The 17,553-nt window shown below is 33.3% G+C and overlaps 1 long non-coding RNA gene across 1 annotated transcript in view; it reads right to left on the bottom strand.

Moving 5' to 3' along the window:
- LOC119506987 overlaps window positions 1-17,553 on the bottom strand; it is a 96,113-nt gene that overhangs the window by 63,014 nt on the left and 15,546 nt on the right. Inside the window, exon 2 of the long non-coding RNA XR_005211085.1 lies at window positions 15,785-15,853. This is a non-coding gene — a long non-coding RNA (uncharacterized LOC119506987). The remainder of the gene's footprint in view (window positions 1-15,784; window positions 15,854-17,553) is intronic.

A 17,553-nucleotide genomic window follows, 5' to 3' on the forward strand; every position in this document is an offset into this window, starting at 1 on the left:
GAAAATATCTACAATGAAACTTCCTGTATTAGTTTTATATTTTTTCTTCAGGCCATCTGCTTTGTTACTCTTTTCACTTTGGATATAAATTCCAGTGCTGACTTCCATCTCTTGTATTATCTGTTTTCTTATAGTTTTTTCTTGCATGTGTGCACATGTGCATGTGTGTGTGTGAACATGAGCTATATAAAGACAGATTTCATGCCATTTGCTATGTTCTAAACTACTTAAGAGATATATAATTTTTCAAGATTTTTGTATACATGTATGTATATAGGTATCAAAAACTCAGACATCTATATATCAGAAAATTATATCATTTTTACAAATAATTCTGGAAGATAAGAAATAACAGGCTGTGATTTAATTCTTTAGTGCTTTTCAACACTTGTGATAGAATAATGTGTTCTTAATTTTTCCCTGGGTGTTTAAATTGTTTTCTTAAACATATGATAGTTTTTTTTTTCCCCACACCTACTTCCAGGGGATAGGAAACAACTGATGACTAATGGTCTAGAGACCCCATGTTATATTTCTCTGATGACAATTGCTCCTCAGAGGTCCAATGTCTTTTTTTTAAAAGGGAAAATGTATTTATTTCTCAATTTAAAATAAAATAAAAAATATTCATTTCATTCCAGGCAATGTAAAAATATCTTATATTCTCTTCACACAACCTTGTTTTCCTCAAAAAATACTTCTGTTACAAATAAATGTTTCATTAAATTAGTGTACATAGAATTTGTGGTCAAGGTGGACAGGACTTTCCAACACTATCAAGAGAAGAAAAACACTCAAATACTATAAATAAAAACATCTTGAAGCCTTTGGTTTTTCTTATTACTGAAGTTACCTTCTGCTCAAAAATAAATTAAATAATTTTGGTTTTGTTCAATATTATTCAAATGATAAATACATTTTTCCAATTCCCTTCTATTTTTATCATCCTATTTAAATGCTTGTCCAAATGTAACTTTAGAAATTATAAAAGTTCATGCACTATATTACTGAGTAAATTGCTGATGAGTTCCAAAGCCTTTCATTTTTTTATTCTTTCAAAATTAATTTGCGGTGCTACTCATAAATCACATACCACATCATTGTTTCCATACATTATTTTAAAGCTGTTATGTAGAAAATATATAAAAAGCACATTGAAAACAACTTACATCTTTCTATATGTTAACACATTTAGATTATCTGCCACCTGATAACCTAAAATTTAAATATCATAAATATTAAATAACCAAGAATTTTACTTATCATCTATGTATCTATGTATCTATCCATGCATATCTATCTATCATCTATCATCATCTATCAATTTATTGTCAATATTTAGTACTCAGGGGCAGACAGAAATATGTTTTTCAATAAAAAGTATGTTATTGGGTTCCATAGACATGTATAAGATATCTTAAATCATTGGACAAGGGACATTTATTTTTAAGTTTGAAAACTTTCATAACTGTATCAGCCTGTCTATATAATTCAGTTAATTGTCAATCATATGTGTTAGAAGGACAAGGTATGATGTCAAAGTTGTAATATGTGTTCTAGTATTTATGTGTCATCATTATTTGGTGATGTTGATTTACTGCTATCTTTCTTTTATCGTAGTACCTTTTTGTCAAGACTGTACTTGTTATCTAGGTGAATCAATCTTTTTGATGGCTAGCTCTGGTTTTCCTCTGGGATTTGACTTGATCTATGTTAGTTATATCATAGGATCTGATCTAGGAAAAATGGGTAGTAGCTCAACAGAAATGGACATAGATGCAATGCAACTTTTAAGAATATATATCTCAAACACCCAGAATTTTCAAAAGTATAGTAAGTTTCATGGCAACATCATGTGTATTCTATTATGGAATACATAAAATCATAGCCCAGAAAGCTAACTCTAAGCATAGGAGGACCAGGTCATATGTGGAATATATTTGGGAAAGACAGGAATATGTCACAAAATGTAGCAGCCTTCTTACTATAAATCATTCTTTCAAAATAATAGCTCTGAGAGTAAAATTATTATTCATGGTGTCATTTGTGTTTACTCTTTGTTTTGAAAAGATGACTGAAATTTCTTGAATAACATATATCCACCATCTAAATTACCAAATTTTAATATTTTGCCACCACCGTATCATTCTATTTTCATATATTTATGTACATACATCTCATTAAAGCTAAACAAGGGTATTCTCCTATAGTATAACCCTATAATTGTAAGTCAAATGATGTTGCTAATTATTGTCACATTTCAGCAAATGGATCCAATCTAGTATCAGGAGAATCATCTGGTTGCTGTATCTATTGACTTAATCAATCTAGAACTGTTCCTCAATATTTACTTGACTTGTTATTTTAGGATGTTTCTCAATTTGGGTTTGCCTAATGCTTCCTCATGGCTAGACTCAGGTTATGATTTTTTTAACATGTCCTTTGGCCCATGGTACATGATCTCAATCTTTCCTTTTCCTGTTGATAACTATAATCAGTTGTTTGAGGTGCTGCCTTCAAGGTTTTCTATCATAAGTTCCTATAATTCCTATTGTTGCTAATAAGGAATTTCTTGGGAGATGCTTTGAGGTGGTAAAAATACCATTGTCTTCATAAAACCATCACATTTTTAGCATCTATTGATAAGTCTTTACTAAAGAATTAATGCTGTGATATTTCCAAATGATTATTTCTTAATTTCATCATTTCTTCCCCACTTATTTGTTGGCATACTACTTTAAGAACTTTCTGTTCTTCCCATTTCTTTCTTTATATCAATGCTAACTCATATAGTATTCATTGGATTATAATCTATTACCATACATTATTTTGATGCACAAATTGTTCTGAATTTGTGCAGTGGAAGCCTCTATAAGCTGGCTTGTGGGTCCCTCTGACAAGTCCCATGCTTCTTTGGGCATTTTCTTACTTTCTGACACACTATTTTCCAGGCTTATCTTATACTTTCCTTGCCCAGCTCTGGAATCAAGCCAGTTTCCAAAACAAAACAATATTTGGAAGCCAAGATCTAGGCACCAGATATGCTCATTAACTGATAGGATGCTACCTCTAGGCCCTATAAATAATGAACTGAAGTATGAAGTAAACACACACACACACATATATAATTATATACATACATTTGTACACACATGTATATAAATATGTATATATGCATGTATGCATGTATACACACATACATATATAAACACACAACTCACATTCATATTTATCTTGATACCTATCTATAGCTATATTTATATCTATATGTTGAAATGCATGAGGGATTACTCTATTTTGGGGGATTGAATCATGTCCCCCAAAAAGTCATATTCAGGTCCCAACTTCTGGTCCTGTCAATGTGAAACCATTTGTAAATAGGATCTTTGCAAATGTTATTTGTTTAGGTGTACCCAAACTGAATGAGGGTGGGCTTTAATCCATTATGGCTAAAGTCCTTACCAACAAAGGAAATCAGATACAGAGGGAGAAGTCACAGGAACAGCCAGAAGCTGGAAGCCAACAAAACCCAGCATGGAAAGCAGAAGACGCTGTCATGTGCATTGCCACGTGACTAGAGAAGCCAAGGACCAAGGATGGCCAACAGCCTAGCCTAGAAGGTCACAATCTTTGGGGAGAAAGCATTGACTTGCTAATGCCTGTTTTGGGCTTTTCCTAGCTCCCAAACTGTGAGCCAATAAATTTCCTGTTAAGCCAACCCAGTGTATAGTATTTGTTTTAGCATGTAGAAAACTAAAACTCCTATTATCTTCAATTCCAGCATTTATTCTAGCATTCAGTCTAGCCTTCTTCCTTCACATTTGTAGCACACTTTTCTGATAATGAGAAACCTGGTTTCTGTATTAGTTTTCTGTTGCTGCTGTAACAAATCACCTCAAACTTAGCAGCTTAAAACAACATAAATTTGCTGTCTTTATGCTTTATAAGTTAGAAGTCCAACACAGTTATTGCTGAGTTAATATCAAGGTGTCACCAGGAATGTGTTCTTTTTGAAGACCCTCGGGGTGAATTGTTTTGTTGTTTTGTTTTTGCATTTTCCAGTTTCTAGAGACCACTAATATTCCTTAGCTAGTACTTTCCTACCTTCATTTTGGAAACAGGTAGCACTGAATCTCTAAGCCCATTGTGTGGTCACACCCAGTACCCCCTCCAGTCTGCCACCTTACTTGTTACGTTCTTTACTGACCCGACCTCCATGACAACTGATGCTGTGCTCCTTCACCTCCAGTTTGGACCTGACTTAGAACTAGTTGCTACCTCAGCTGCTTCTTGTCCTTTCACCCCAAACCAGCTGATAACTTACTTGGGCCTCTCTTTTCTCATTGATCCTGTATAGGCTATGACCAATAAATATTTTTAGGGGAAGAGAAAGTGGAAAGGACAAATGTTAAATTTTTATTTCACCAAGAATAATGTGAATGCAACATGTACAAAATATCAGATCTACTGATGACTATTGTTCTTGGAGAAAACAATTGGATCTTTTAGAAATTTCTATTTTTCCAACCATAAAATGAGAGGATTGGATTATATCACCTTTAATTACTATTCATGGCAATATACTAGGATACTTTTATTTGTGTTCCCCAGAAAATCATATATAGTATCTGATTATATATTTTCATTTGCTCAGTCATCTACTATAAATGTACTTCTTGAGAAGAAATGTTTGTTTTTAAATTAAAAAATGCTTACAATTAATCTATGTAATTTTTCCTTCCAGCCCAATATAATTTATTCTGAATCTTGTTTATATTTTAGAAGAATATGAGGGAGATAAAAACTTTTTATGTGATCTCTTCTGTATTACAGGCAAAGTAATTTCACTTGACCTCTTTTATGTCAAATAACTTCTAGTTTATACTGAACAATATTTAACCACCAAAACAGTAATAATAAAATTGAAGGGCATGTGTAAATGAACTGGCTTTTAGATGATATTGGGAAGTTAATGCTAATTTTCTGAAGTACGAAAATTATATTCTCTTTATGAAGGAGAAAGTTCTTATTTTTAAGAGATGTGTGCTGATATTTAGGGACAATAGTGGCAACTTACAAATGTTTCAGAAAACACACACACACAGACACACACACACACATACCAGATAGAAAACACAGCAAGATAAGTGAGATTATGCAATGCGAGGAGGACAGGACAAAGTCTTAATTATGGTAGTAGTCAGAGATATAAGGTTTGAACGGTGCCTTGCAGGTGTCAAGAGTTAGCTGGTATGTAGCTAGAAGAGGGAGTTTCTGGAAGGGGAGACAGAATCAGGAGGCTAAAATATGAATGTGATTGGTGCGTCTGAGGAATGGCAAGTTGGCTGATTCATGGGGCAGTGAAGAGGATCTGACAGACCATCGGAGACCTAATCGTGTAGTGTCTTCAAGTCATTACAGGGACTTTGGTTTTGACTCTATGCAAAATAGGGAGCTAACGTAGCACAGATTTTGAACACTGAAATGATGTAAACTGATTTACAATGATAAAGAAGTTGGTTGCATTGCTGAGACTCATCACCTTGTTGGTGATGACCAAATGGTGAGGTTCTACGTATCACTTGAAGGTAAACCCACCGTGATTTCCTGACAAATCTGAACCGGAAGGATGGAGTTGCTGCCAACTAAGATGAGAAAGGCTGTGGGTGCAGCAGGGTAGAGAGGAAAAATCATGGTTTCTCATTTTCAGACATGTTAATCTTGAGATGTTGAAGAGGCACCTGGATATCCAAATTTGGAGTTTCGGAGGGTAGTCTGTGTGGCTTAGAAATATGGATTTTGGAGTTATGGCATTTACACCATGAGAATGGGTAAGATAATCAATTAAATGACTGAATAAACAGGAGAAATGTCCAAGATTCAGAGGAGAACTAGGAAGGAGGGTGAGATGACAATCAGAAAGAGAGGGAGGAAAATAAGAAGAGGTGGTGCATTGAAAGTAGGACAGGCTACATAAACTGTAATCCCAGCACACAGTAAAAAAATGTGGATCCCTTGTTAAATATTTACTTAAAGTTTCAAGACCAAGCACAAGATACTTCTAAGATCAGGACTGTGTGTGACTGCACAGGTCTCATGTTATTGAAACTGGCTGTGACTGGAAATCATGTAAAGAAAATAGATTAAGGATCAGGGTAACAGGCAGGAATCAATTGTTTGAAATACTACAAATAGATTGGATAAGATAAGGACTAGGAATTAACAACTGGCTTTATGAACATGATTATAACTATTAAATTGAGCTGGAGCAATTCCTGTTGAATGATATTTGCAAAATCCTGATAGGAGTGACTGGGATGAGGGGAGTTAAAAGCAGTGAATATAAACAATTCTTTTCTATTTCTATTTCTTTTCTTTTTTCTTAAGAAGTAAGGGAAAATAGAAAGTTTTCAGTCTGAAAGTTTTCCATTAAAGTGTGAAAAATTGATGATGTAAAAAAAGAGAGAGAAGGAAATTGTGGAGCAATGTGAGTCAGTGAGGACGGATGTACACTAATAAATAGTGATTCAATATTCAGAGGCACCTTGGAATGTTATCTATGCTACAGGCCAGGAGGCTAAATATGTAGGTAGAGAGTAGGATATGGCCAGGGTTTGGGTTTATCAACTGACTGTGAGGAATCAAGGGACTTGAAGGTCTCTAAAGGAGTGGTTATAATAATTGAATCTGGAAAATCAAGTTTAGATTCAGAAGGGCAGAGTTTGAGATGAAGATTAACTGAAATAAAAATATGAACCAGGAAACTGGAAATACCAAAGAACTAGGAAGTGAGGGGTGCAGGTTGGGGAAAGTGCAGTAAATCCCTTCCTTTTTTTTTGTTTTTTGTTTTTTGTTTTTTGTTTTTTCATTTGTTTGTTTTTTACCTTTATTCCCCTTAGGAAGGTCCAGTCCTGAAGCTGCTTTCCTATAGCACTATTGAAAGTAAGTACTAACTGTATTTTGCTGGAATCTGCAAATAGCAGGGTATAGTGTCTAAATGAGTGGTGTTGGAGTGAGGGATATAGAGGAAAAAGTTTGATCATGTATTGAAAATTGTTGATTGTGCTTGATTGGATTTGGGGATCTCTCTACATTTGTATATGTTTAAAATTTCTCTATTAAAAGGTAAAAACAGGATTGGATATACACTCTGACAAAGTATAGCTCCTCCATCTTCCAAAAGTACAGTTACTTAGATCATAGAATTTTAACAAAAGATTTTGCTTTATCACAGGATAAGGAAAACTCAAAGAACCTCTGAACATAATAAGAAAAATATGTGAACAATTTCAGAATCGTAACTTTCCTTGAGCCCTTCAGAGAATTAAGGTTTCAAGACAACAAAGTAACCTAAATTCCAAAGAGGGACAAACCCTTCTAAGGAGAGATGAACCACACCAAGGGTCTCACCTGTGGCAGAGGATTGGAGGAAGAGGTCTGTTTGCCATACAAGTAGGAAGGGAGAAATAAGCTAAAATTTAAGCAAACTGCAAAAAAGCAATGTATAGGCTGGTGTGCTGATCTGAAAAAGTTGGGGACCCCAGACACAAGGGGAGTTTGAATGTATTTACCAGTTCTTTTCCATTGGCCCTCTGCCTGCCCTCTTTGCCAGTATAGTCAAGAACAAAATGATATTGCAGTGGGGGTCAGACATAAAACAGTTCTATGGATTCTTCTTTCCTTGAAAATAAAAACTTAAGCTATTATTGAGGGGCTTCAAAGCCTGTCACCTCTAGGGCAAGGAGAAAAGCATTGCAGCCAATGGAAAAGTAGATGAAAATCTTTCTACATTTGTGGAAGGGCAGATAATCATTTTGGGATTAAGATCCTATACCTGTATTTGCCAAGGAAGGAAGCAGGAAACTACTTCCCAAGATCAAATACAGATACAAAACAAAGTTTGGCTTCCAGAAGGAAAAGAAGTAGGAATGTTGAGAAAGCTCCATTTTGGAGGGGTAGGAACAAAGGGGGTCTTTAAAAACTGAGGTTGGAATGGGATAACAGAAATGTCCCTGCTCTCAATGGAAGTTGGGCATGGAGTACAATCAGCATCATTCTACCAACAGTGTGCAAGGTCATAGAGAGAGACACACTCTGGTAGCAGCATGCAGGGGTGGCTGAACACTGAGTGTGTTACTCAGAACCTTAAAAAAACCCTCTGGAGCCCAGTCCCAACCTAAACACAAGGCAACAGAAGCCTTCCTCTTAAAGTTTGGAGCTTGTGGTGCACTAAAGGCAACCATAGCAACAAAGAAGATGCAGAGGGGTGGCACTCTCATTTATTGTTTCAGGAATGCAAAATACTGCAGCCACTTTGGAAAACACTTTGAAAGTTTCTTATTAAAATCAAAATGCATTTGCCTTATGACCTATCAATTCTCGTTCTAGGGGTTTATCCAAGAGAAAGAAGACATAGGTCCACAAAACATTCCTGTGCAAGAATATTTATAGCAGCTTAAATTTTAATTGTCCAAACCTGAGTACAACTCAAATGTCCTTCAACTGGTGAATATATAAGCAAATTCTGGTGCATTCACAGAATGGAATGCTAATGAGCAATAAAAACAAATGAACTGCTAATATACACAGCAATATGGAAAAATCTCAAAAGCATTATACTAAGTGAAAAAAGTTGGACTAAAAATACTACATTATATATGAGTATTTTTTATGACATTCTGGAAAAGGCAAAATTACTTATTCAATAAATAAATTACTGGTTTTCAGAGGTTGGTGGTGAAGATAAGGGGTTACTTACAGATGAGAAAATGGGATTATGTGGAGTGGTGAAAGTATTGTGTGTCTGGTTGACACATACAACACTGTGTTGTGTGTGTCAAAATGCATAAAATTATATGCCTAAAAAGGGTAAATTGTATGGTATTTAAAGTGTACTTCAATGCACCTGACCAAAAATATATTTAAATAGGATGTTCATGCATTATCACTATATTTCACAGTGTCTATTTCAGTCTTTCAAATGTGGTATTTTAATTTTGTACAGGAAGGTATTAATTTTTAAGTAAAATTATTTCACAGAAACCCATTTGCTGCCATAACCTTATAACAAGTATGTTTTCAGCTTTATTTTCTTTTAATTCCCTGAGTTATAGATCTATTGGATACTTTTAAAATTATTTTTAAGAAGACTCTTCTTTAATATATTATTTTTTATTTCCTAGAAATAGGAGTTCTAACCATCATCCATGTTTTCATACTGTGCAATGTAATATCATTACCCGGCCATTCTCCTGGGAAAGTGATTTCTAGATTCCATTCCTAGATGGGTCATATTTTCTTTAAATTAAATAAAAAATAAAGTAGGAAAAAAGCATATATATAAAATACTAGAAATGATGAAAATAATTTTGAAGTTCAAATGATCAAAAATGCTGAGAATGTTTCAACTTTTCTATGAAATGATCTGAGGTCTAGAAAGAGCACCTTAAACCTGAGTTAGAACATGTCTAGTTTATGTAGCTTTGGATTAAGTGGACGAGTATGATATATTCTATTAACACTTTTCTCATGAAAACTTGAGTTATTTTCTCTTCCATAAATCTAAGTGAATCTTTCAGAAGAGGTTCCTTTCCAAAATTTGTAGTGTTTAAAATAATATATTTATCTGTGTTAAGCAGAATAATGTACCACAAATTCCCCTTTCTAATCTTCAAGACCTGTGAATAATTAGGTTATAAGGCAAAGGGGAAGTAAGATTGCAGATGTTGTTAAGGCTACTAATCAGGTGATCTTGAGCTGCAGAGAACATCTTGGGTTATCTGTGGGCCCAAGGAAATACAAAGAACCCAATAAATGGAAGAGAGAAGCAGGAAAGAGAGAAACAGAGAGGTGGAAGCATGAAAAGGACTCAGCCCAACATAGCAGGCTTTGAAGGCTGAAGAAGAGGACCACAAACCAAGGAATGTAGGTGGTCTCTAGAAACTGGAAAATTAAAGGCAAGAGATTCTGCCGTAGAGCTTCCAGAAGGGAATGCAGCCCTGTCTGAACCTTGGTTTTAGCTCAGTAAGACCCATTTTGGACTTCTGAATCCAAAACATTTTATCAGGTAACATAACTTTAATTACTAATATGTTTTATTGGTGAAAATAAAATTTTAAAACAAATTATTAATTTAGCTTGTTTTTTCTTTTATGCTACATAAAGTCTCATTTACTCTAGTGATAATATATTATAATGTTGTTACTACCTCCTATATTGGTAAAATTAAGAAGTCTTAAAATGACTTAAAGATTGTTAATTAAATATAGGATACACAGAAGAGAAACCATGTTTGGAAGAGAGAAGTGGGGGTTAGGGAATGGATGCGAACATTAAAATTTCATTTCATATATATTGTATTATAAGATAGGGGAAATTTTTCATCAGTCTTTTGAAAATATTTATTGGTACTCTGGAAATTAATAGGCTTACAAATCTGAAAATTTTATGTGCATACTGTTAGCTACTTATATGTTAAGATCATCCAAGGTCCAGAATGTGAGGAAAATAAGAGAGGTAAACAACAGAAGTTCTGGGAATATAATAAGCAGATTATGACCCCAGGAATGAAAGAATCATAATTGGTAATTATCACAACTGCCTAGAACAAAAGAACACTAAGAAGTAGCAAATCATCATTTTTTCAGTAACAAGGAGAAGTTGAGGACAGAGAAGTCTGCAGAATTTCTAACTACAAAGCTTCAGTAAAACTTTTGAGTAAAGAATTTTGGATACTCAAAATATATTCAATATTGAGGACTGATTCAACGGTGGAGTGGAGGTAGCAAAGCCTTTCAAACATGGGAAATAAAGTATTTGAGGGCAGAAGAGGGTAAGGGAAAATCTTTAGTACAAAATCAAGAACAAACCTGTTGCAAATATTTGGGTGATACAGTGCATTCAAGCCCCTGTCATCTCTAGTAAGAACTGTCATTTATACTCCACCTCCAATAACAGACTTTATAAAGAAGATCAATTCATTACTCTCATCAAAATATTCCAATGGCTTTTCACACATAGAATTCAATCTGAAGTCCTTGTCAAGGCCCATAAAACCCCATATGATATGAACCTTGGTTTATTCTTTGACTTCATTTCCTACACATCTGCCCTTTCTTCCCTACAATCCAATCATATTGACCTTAATGCCAGATTGTATAGCTGTATCTAGAAAAGCTGTCTTAGGGCATTTGCACTTATTCCCTCCACATAAAAGACAAGATTTTAGAGTGTTCTCCAGTAGCAGAAGAGAGTATTGGGAAATCACATGTGATATTAACTTCTTCATACCCTGTTCGCCAGAGCTAGACATGTGGTCCCAAAGTAAACCCAAGGTAGGCTGAAATTATTTCTGTGTGCATGAAAGGGAGAATAATCAGATTGTCTTCCATTAATCTCTAACTCTATGAATGCTATTTTTACTAAAATGTAAATTCAACTTCATCTATTTCAAGCTTACAGTTTTCAGTGGTTCTCCACTGGTCACAAGATAATTTTCCTGATTATCTGTCTAAATCATCACCCTCTACTTTCTACAAAACTGCTTATAATTCAGCCAATTACATGTATGGACTTCCTGAACATAACATATTAGTTAATACCTGCTCTTCTAATCATGCAATTGCCTGTTTTCAGAAGGTTCTTCCACTCATTGTGGTAGCAACTTTCTATGCTTCCTTGTGTCATTGTGGTGAACAACTTCCAAAATCCAGCAGATGTATTTGTTTTTGCAGTGGTATTTCTGTCTTATCCATGACAAAGTCAGTCACTTTTTCTGATGTACAACACTACTATTTACTTTGCTTTATAATGTAATGTATAATATAATCTAAGGAAACTGTTTTATTTATTCACAATTTTATCTCCAATACTAGACTATGAATTCTTTGGAGGTCCCATCTATGTCTTCTTTATTGTGACTTTCTATCAAGTACCCCAATAAATATCATGTAACATGTTGTAGAGTATTTGCTGAATTAGATTTAATGAATGGAACTTAATGTTCAAATTATGCAGAGTCTTTATAAATGGTAGTTATAAAGAAGTGCATTTACTCCATATTTGTGTACTGGGTAAGTTTTGAGGAAATTGTGTTTTCATCTATCAGGATAAGCTTCATGAAAAAAGTTAAATTCTGAAGTAGTATTTAAATGAAAATATGGAAAAGGCATTTTGAGCTAAGAGATTTCTTAATTGTTTTAGTATCACAGAAAATGAGAATTGAGTTTCATGCCAATAATCCATATAAAAGGTATTATCCATCTCTTTATATATGTTTTTATTAAATATAATTCTCTATTCTATTTGAGGGGATTAAGTGATTTTTCTCTAAAGAGAGCCACCTACTGAAGCTCTAAATGTGTAGCTTTCGTTACTCTTAATAAAACAGTCCAATTAAATAGAGAAAAATGGCATATGTGGGAAGATATAAATCTAGAAGGGGAAAATAATTTTAATTATGAATTATAATGACATGCTATGTCATGATCAAAAGCTATTTGATGTTAACTTTATCATTTCCAAATGACCCTTTCAAATCCACATGAATTTAAAGTTTAGCAGCAGTTTATTTTAGATATTATAAGGCTTGGATTTTGAAGGTTTTGAAAGTTAAAATTTAAGCCAATAAATTACTTCTTGAGACTATAAACGGCAGCATCTCATCTAATATAGCCAATCCCTGAGCACAATGATCAGGGCTTGTCAAATGTGTGGAGAAGCGAGGGCAGGGATCAGGATAGATGTCATTTTAATTTGATGTGATACCATCTTTATTGATTAGGTTTTACTTATTTACAACAATAATGAAAGAGATCAGAGTACCAGGGAAGCTAATACAGATTAAAAAACAAAACAATACAAAACAAAACTGCTTCCATAGGATTTGAAGTCAATATTTAGTTTAGAAATCATAGATAAACATAGAAATATGCCAATTCTTGTTGATGTTGGTTTTAGAGATTAGATAATTCACAGCTCTTATCTTGCTCATTTGAGCAGATATATCAATTAGAAGAAAGAGAAAGTTGCTTTATGCTCAAGTTATCATTGCCAGACATGTAAAACTTGCTACAAGATCTGAGTAAGAGCCTTTTGCCATGTTTATATTTCTTTATTTCTGAAGTCCTGAAAATTGTGGTCTTTGTAAAGCAAATCATCTAAGTCATTTTGTTTCTCCATGGTAATTTTTTGATACTATTTTTTGTGTTATTTGGTAATTGTTTGTTAATATCCAGCAACTTATTATTTTTCTCCGTGATTTTAAAATTGCTTCCCATTAACAGAAATAGTTTACTAGGTATTGGACTCCAGTGACAACTGGACTGTCGACCTCTTCTCTTGGATAATGGATCACCAATGGTGTCTTGGAAACCAACTGACCACATTAAAATGGCTACAGATTTATTCTTTAACATATACCGTGATCTAACTTAAACTGTCAGCATACATCAAATTTATTTAAAAGTTGTTGGACAGCAGACTAATGTAATCATCTTAATCTTGGAAGTTTTGACTTTCTTTTCTGTTAAACACTCATAAGTTTTTGAGGTTTTTTCCCCTCCATTTGTCAAGTCTATTCTGAAACTCAACCCCCTTGCACTCTTTGTAAGTAAACTTTATCTGTTCTTTTCTAAATGTTTCCATCTTGGCTATCGTTGATTAGACTAGGGGTTGCACTGCTGAACCAAAATGGGCAAATTGTTTGCGCCAGGGATAAAAAGAAAAAAAAAAGTGCTTGGAGATTTCTCAGCCTAGTTCCCAAATACTGACCATATATGGTCGGCATGGTGGTGTAAATCTGCATATATTGATGGATTAATTCACAACTTCACTCATTCAGTTGCATAGATTGTCATATAACTTAAGCTCTCTATCCTACTAAAATATTCATCTAGACTTGACTTGTAGAGGTTTTACAATATTTTATGTCACTGCATATGGGAATGAAAAAAAAAAAAGACTAACTTTTATCAGGAAAATCTAATAACTTTTGTAATTTATTCCAGAAGGTTTAGCTGGCAAGATTGTTACTGATATTTTTATTATCAGCATTGGTGAGAGTATCTCAATTTGAAGAAACAAAGGAGATTTTTTTGAAAGATTAAATGGCAGAGAACTTTACATTACTAGTATAGCCAAACTTCATGTCTTTTGCAAACATGAAACTTGAATTTTAGTTTTGTACCATTGTGTCATACTTGATAGCATTCCCAGATGACAAGAATACATACCCTACTCATAAATCTAATATTTGAAGGAAGGCATTCTGTGATTGGTGGGTTAGAAGTTACAACATCAATCAGAGTCAGTTTATGAAACTATAGGGTGCACAACTATTAGTTATATAATTGAGACGAGTGTCTTCCATATCACAGTTCTAAATTAGGCAAATACTCCTGTACTATTTCTTCATTACACATTTGCTGCAGTAGTGGGAGTTTCTGGAAACATTAGGGAAACAAATGGAAAGTAGTTACAGTAATTATTGATGATGTGATGCCTCTGATACAAATTACTTGTAAGTAAGTTGCTGCTGACACAGTAACTGTGTGTGTCATACCTTGCTTTTCTAAGTAGCTCTGTTTGTCACTACTTTTCAAGTCATTTGCTGAAGGGCTGGAAAAAATTGTATCTAAAATTCTATCTTTTGTCAATCAATGTTCATCATTTCATCATTTCACAACAAGATTGATTAAAATCTCATAGCAAGAAAATAAACATTTACTGTTCATGAAGGAACCAATCATTAGGGACAGTATTGTGTAGTGAGAAAAACACAGTTTAGTTGTTAAACAAGTCTGGTTTTACATCTCAGCTCTGCTACAAGCTTTAAGAATTTGGATATAGGAAAAAAATCAACACCGTATTCAAAACTTTAATTTCCACTTCTGTTAAATGACAATGACAAAACTATGATTGCACAGGATTTGGTGAGGATTGTATGGAATTAGGCTTGTATATTGGCCAGCTCTTGATATACATTAATATGCTAGACATATGCTATTGTCACCATACTCATGTTGTAAAACAGAATATCAGACACCCTAAAAACCCTAAAATAAGTGCTAGTGTAAAAAGTACTCAAGTACTTGTTTAATATACAATATCAAGTTTTTTTATGTCTATACCAGGACATGCCTCATTTTAATGGAAAAGTTTAGAGCTAATAATTTTTTCTGTCTTGTAAGATTTTTCTTTTAAGCACAGCCAAAATCATACATATGCTTCTCATGTTTTAGCAATATTGGGTACCCGTTTGGAGCAAGGGAGAACTAGCATTGCTAATCTCATGCTAGACACTCAATAAACATATTCATTGAATCAGAAAATATGTTCATTATGCTGAACTTCATGGTTAAACCTAATAAAATTTTGCATTAAGTAAGACTATGCCTGGATAGTAACTGTTTGCACGTAAAATTTTCAGATAAAACTAAGTCTCTGATGTAAAATAAAAAGCTTATAGAATTCAAACTTTGTTCTTGGATTCTCTAAAATACATTAACTTACTTTTGTCTAAAAATAGTCGTAAAGTTAGCCTAATTCCAACTATAGTAGTTTAATTTATTCTTTTTATTTCTCTAAACATAGTTTTTAAAACTTCATTTTTTTCCAACATCATATATACAAATATAAACTCCTCTCCTTATCATCTAATGAAAATAATTAACTGTGCATTTGAGAATTACGCCTTTGATAGTACTCGAAAACACCACCATAGATTATTTTCTACAGTGTTTGTAATGTTCCATCAAATCAACTAATGGGTTTAATTCTCACTTACTTGTATTGTTGAAACAAGGTGGAACCATGGTTGAGTTTGCTTGTGGGATGAAGAGTATTCAATATATCTCTGAAAAAAATATTATGTTGCAGTTTATTCTCAAAGAATTATTTTCATTGTCAGCTTACCTTTTGTCAACACATATATCCTGGGAATATATTAATATAGGCTATTAAAGTGATAAGATAATTTTTCTAACTGGGTGTGGCAGTCAAATAGCATTATATATGTAATATATGCACATTATATAAAATATTATATAATATAGAACACATACACACATATATACACATATATATTATATCTTCATTTGACTTCATTCACTAAATGTAAAGTAAAATACTTTATATTATATATAGTTTATTTTATATTATAAATACATAGAAACAATTAGTTGTATGTTTGTTATGGTATATACCATTATATATGTAATACATACATACTATGTTATATTTAATGTAATATAGCACACATAACATACACATGCACATGTGTATTACATATATATTTAATATGTTCATGTTCATGGTGACAATTAATTTTATAAAAAGTAAAAAACATTCAAATCTAACTTGATTTGAAAACGTAAATTAATAAATTATAACCTAAAATTCCTTTAGTGCACACAATGTTTAGATGAAACTCTATTCCCAATTTCAAAGCATATATAATGAAAAAAATTAAATTTATTTTATAACAAAGGGCTAAACTAAACTACATTCTTGAAAAATCAGAATGTTGTCTACCGATTTTTCAATCTGCAACTTCTTCTCAAGAGCTACTATGACAACTTAGGCAGTCACTTGGGATGGAACATTATTTAACAAGGCTGCAAAAAATAACTTTGTAATGTACTCTAATTCCTTTAACATGTTTGAAGTCTTAGTGGGATGCTATTCAACTGGTAAAATTTCAGAAATATTCCCTTTTTCTGACTCATCCCACTGAAATGTGTCACCACGTAATCCATCATCAGTGATTCAGAACAATACTAAAATGTAAGAGGTGGGTAGTATAAAGAAATTATAGTCTTTGGGAAAATAGCAAAAAAATATATTTTGTTAAGTAATGAGGTTTTCACAGTTAAGATACTTTAACAAATGACACATATGTCACCCATTTGCATGAAAAGATTTTTGGCTTTTTCATCACCTAAAATTCTGGTGAGCAGATTGAAATATAGAGTTATATATAAAATTATATTAGTTCAGACTTTTTAAAATATAACTGTTATGAATAATGAACCTGTATATAAGGTTTGTATAGATGTATATTTTAGAAGATAGGGATGTTTGGAATGCTAGTGTATAAATTACAGACTAGGAGGGAGTGCTATATTTAAATCTTAGGAAAGTCCTGATTTACTGCAACTCTCAGGTAGCTTAGCAGCAAAGGTCTCCTGCACCCTTTTTACGGATCTCTGTCACTCAGGGTGACTCACTTCCAATAAACTCCACATCACTAATTATTTTTCCCCATGTCTCTCAACCACAAGATAGAGAATCTGATCTGCTTGGTGCCAAAGCTTGTTTCCAATGTCTACTCTCGAATTTTTTTAACAGTGGTCAAAGCAGCCTAATAGTCATGATGCAGAGAAATGAGCACTAGTGTCTAAATCACATTTATTTCAGTCTTGTCAAGGAAGAAGGAAATGGTTGTGTTACAAGCAGCAACAAGATTGATCAGCTACATAGAGAAATTTGGCAATTACCTTTGCTGTACTTTGTATGGACATAGGGATATACAATCCAACTATTGGCTAAGATCCT

The sequence above is a fragment of the Choloepus didactylus genome, chromosome 12 (assembly GCF_015220235.1).
Source record: "Choloepus didactylus isolate mChoDid1 chromosome 12, mChoDid1.pri, whole genome shotgun sequence".
In the NCBI taxonomy this organism is placed as follows: domain Eukaryota; kingdom Metazoa; phylum Chordata; class Mammalia; order Pilosa; family Megalonychidae; genus Choloepus; species Choloepus didactylus.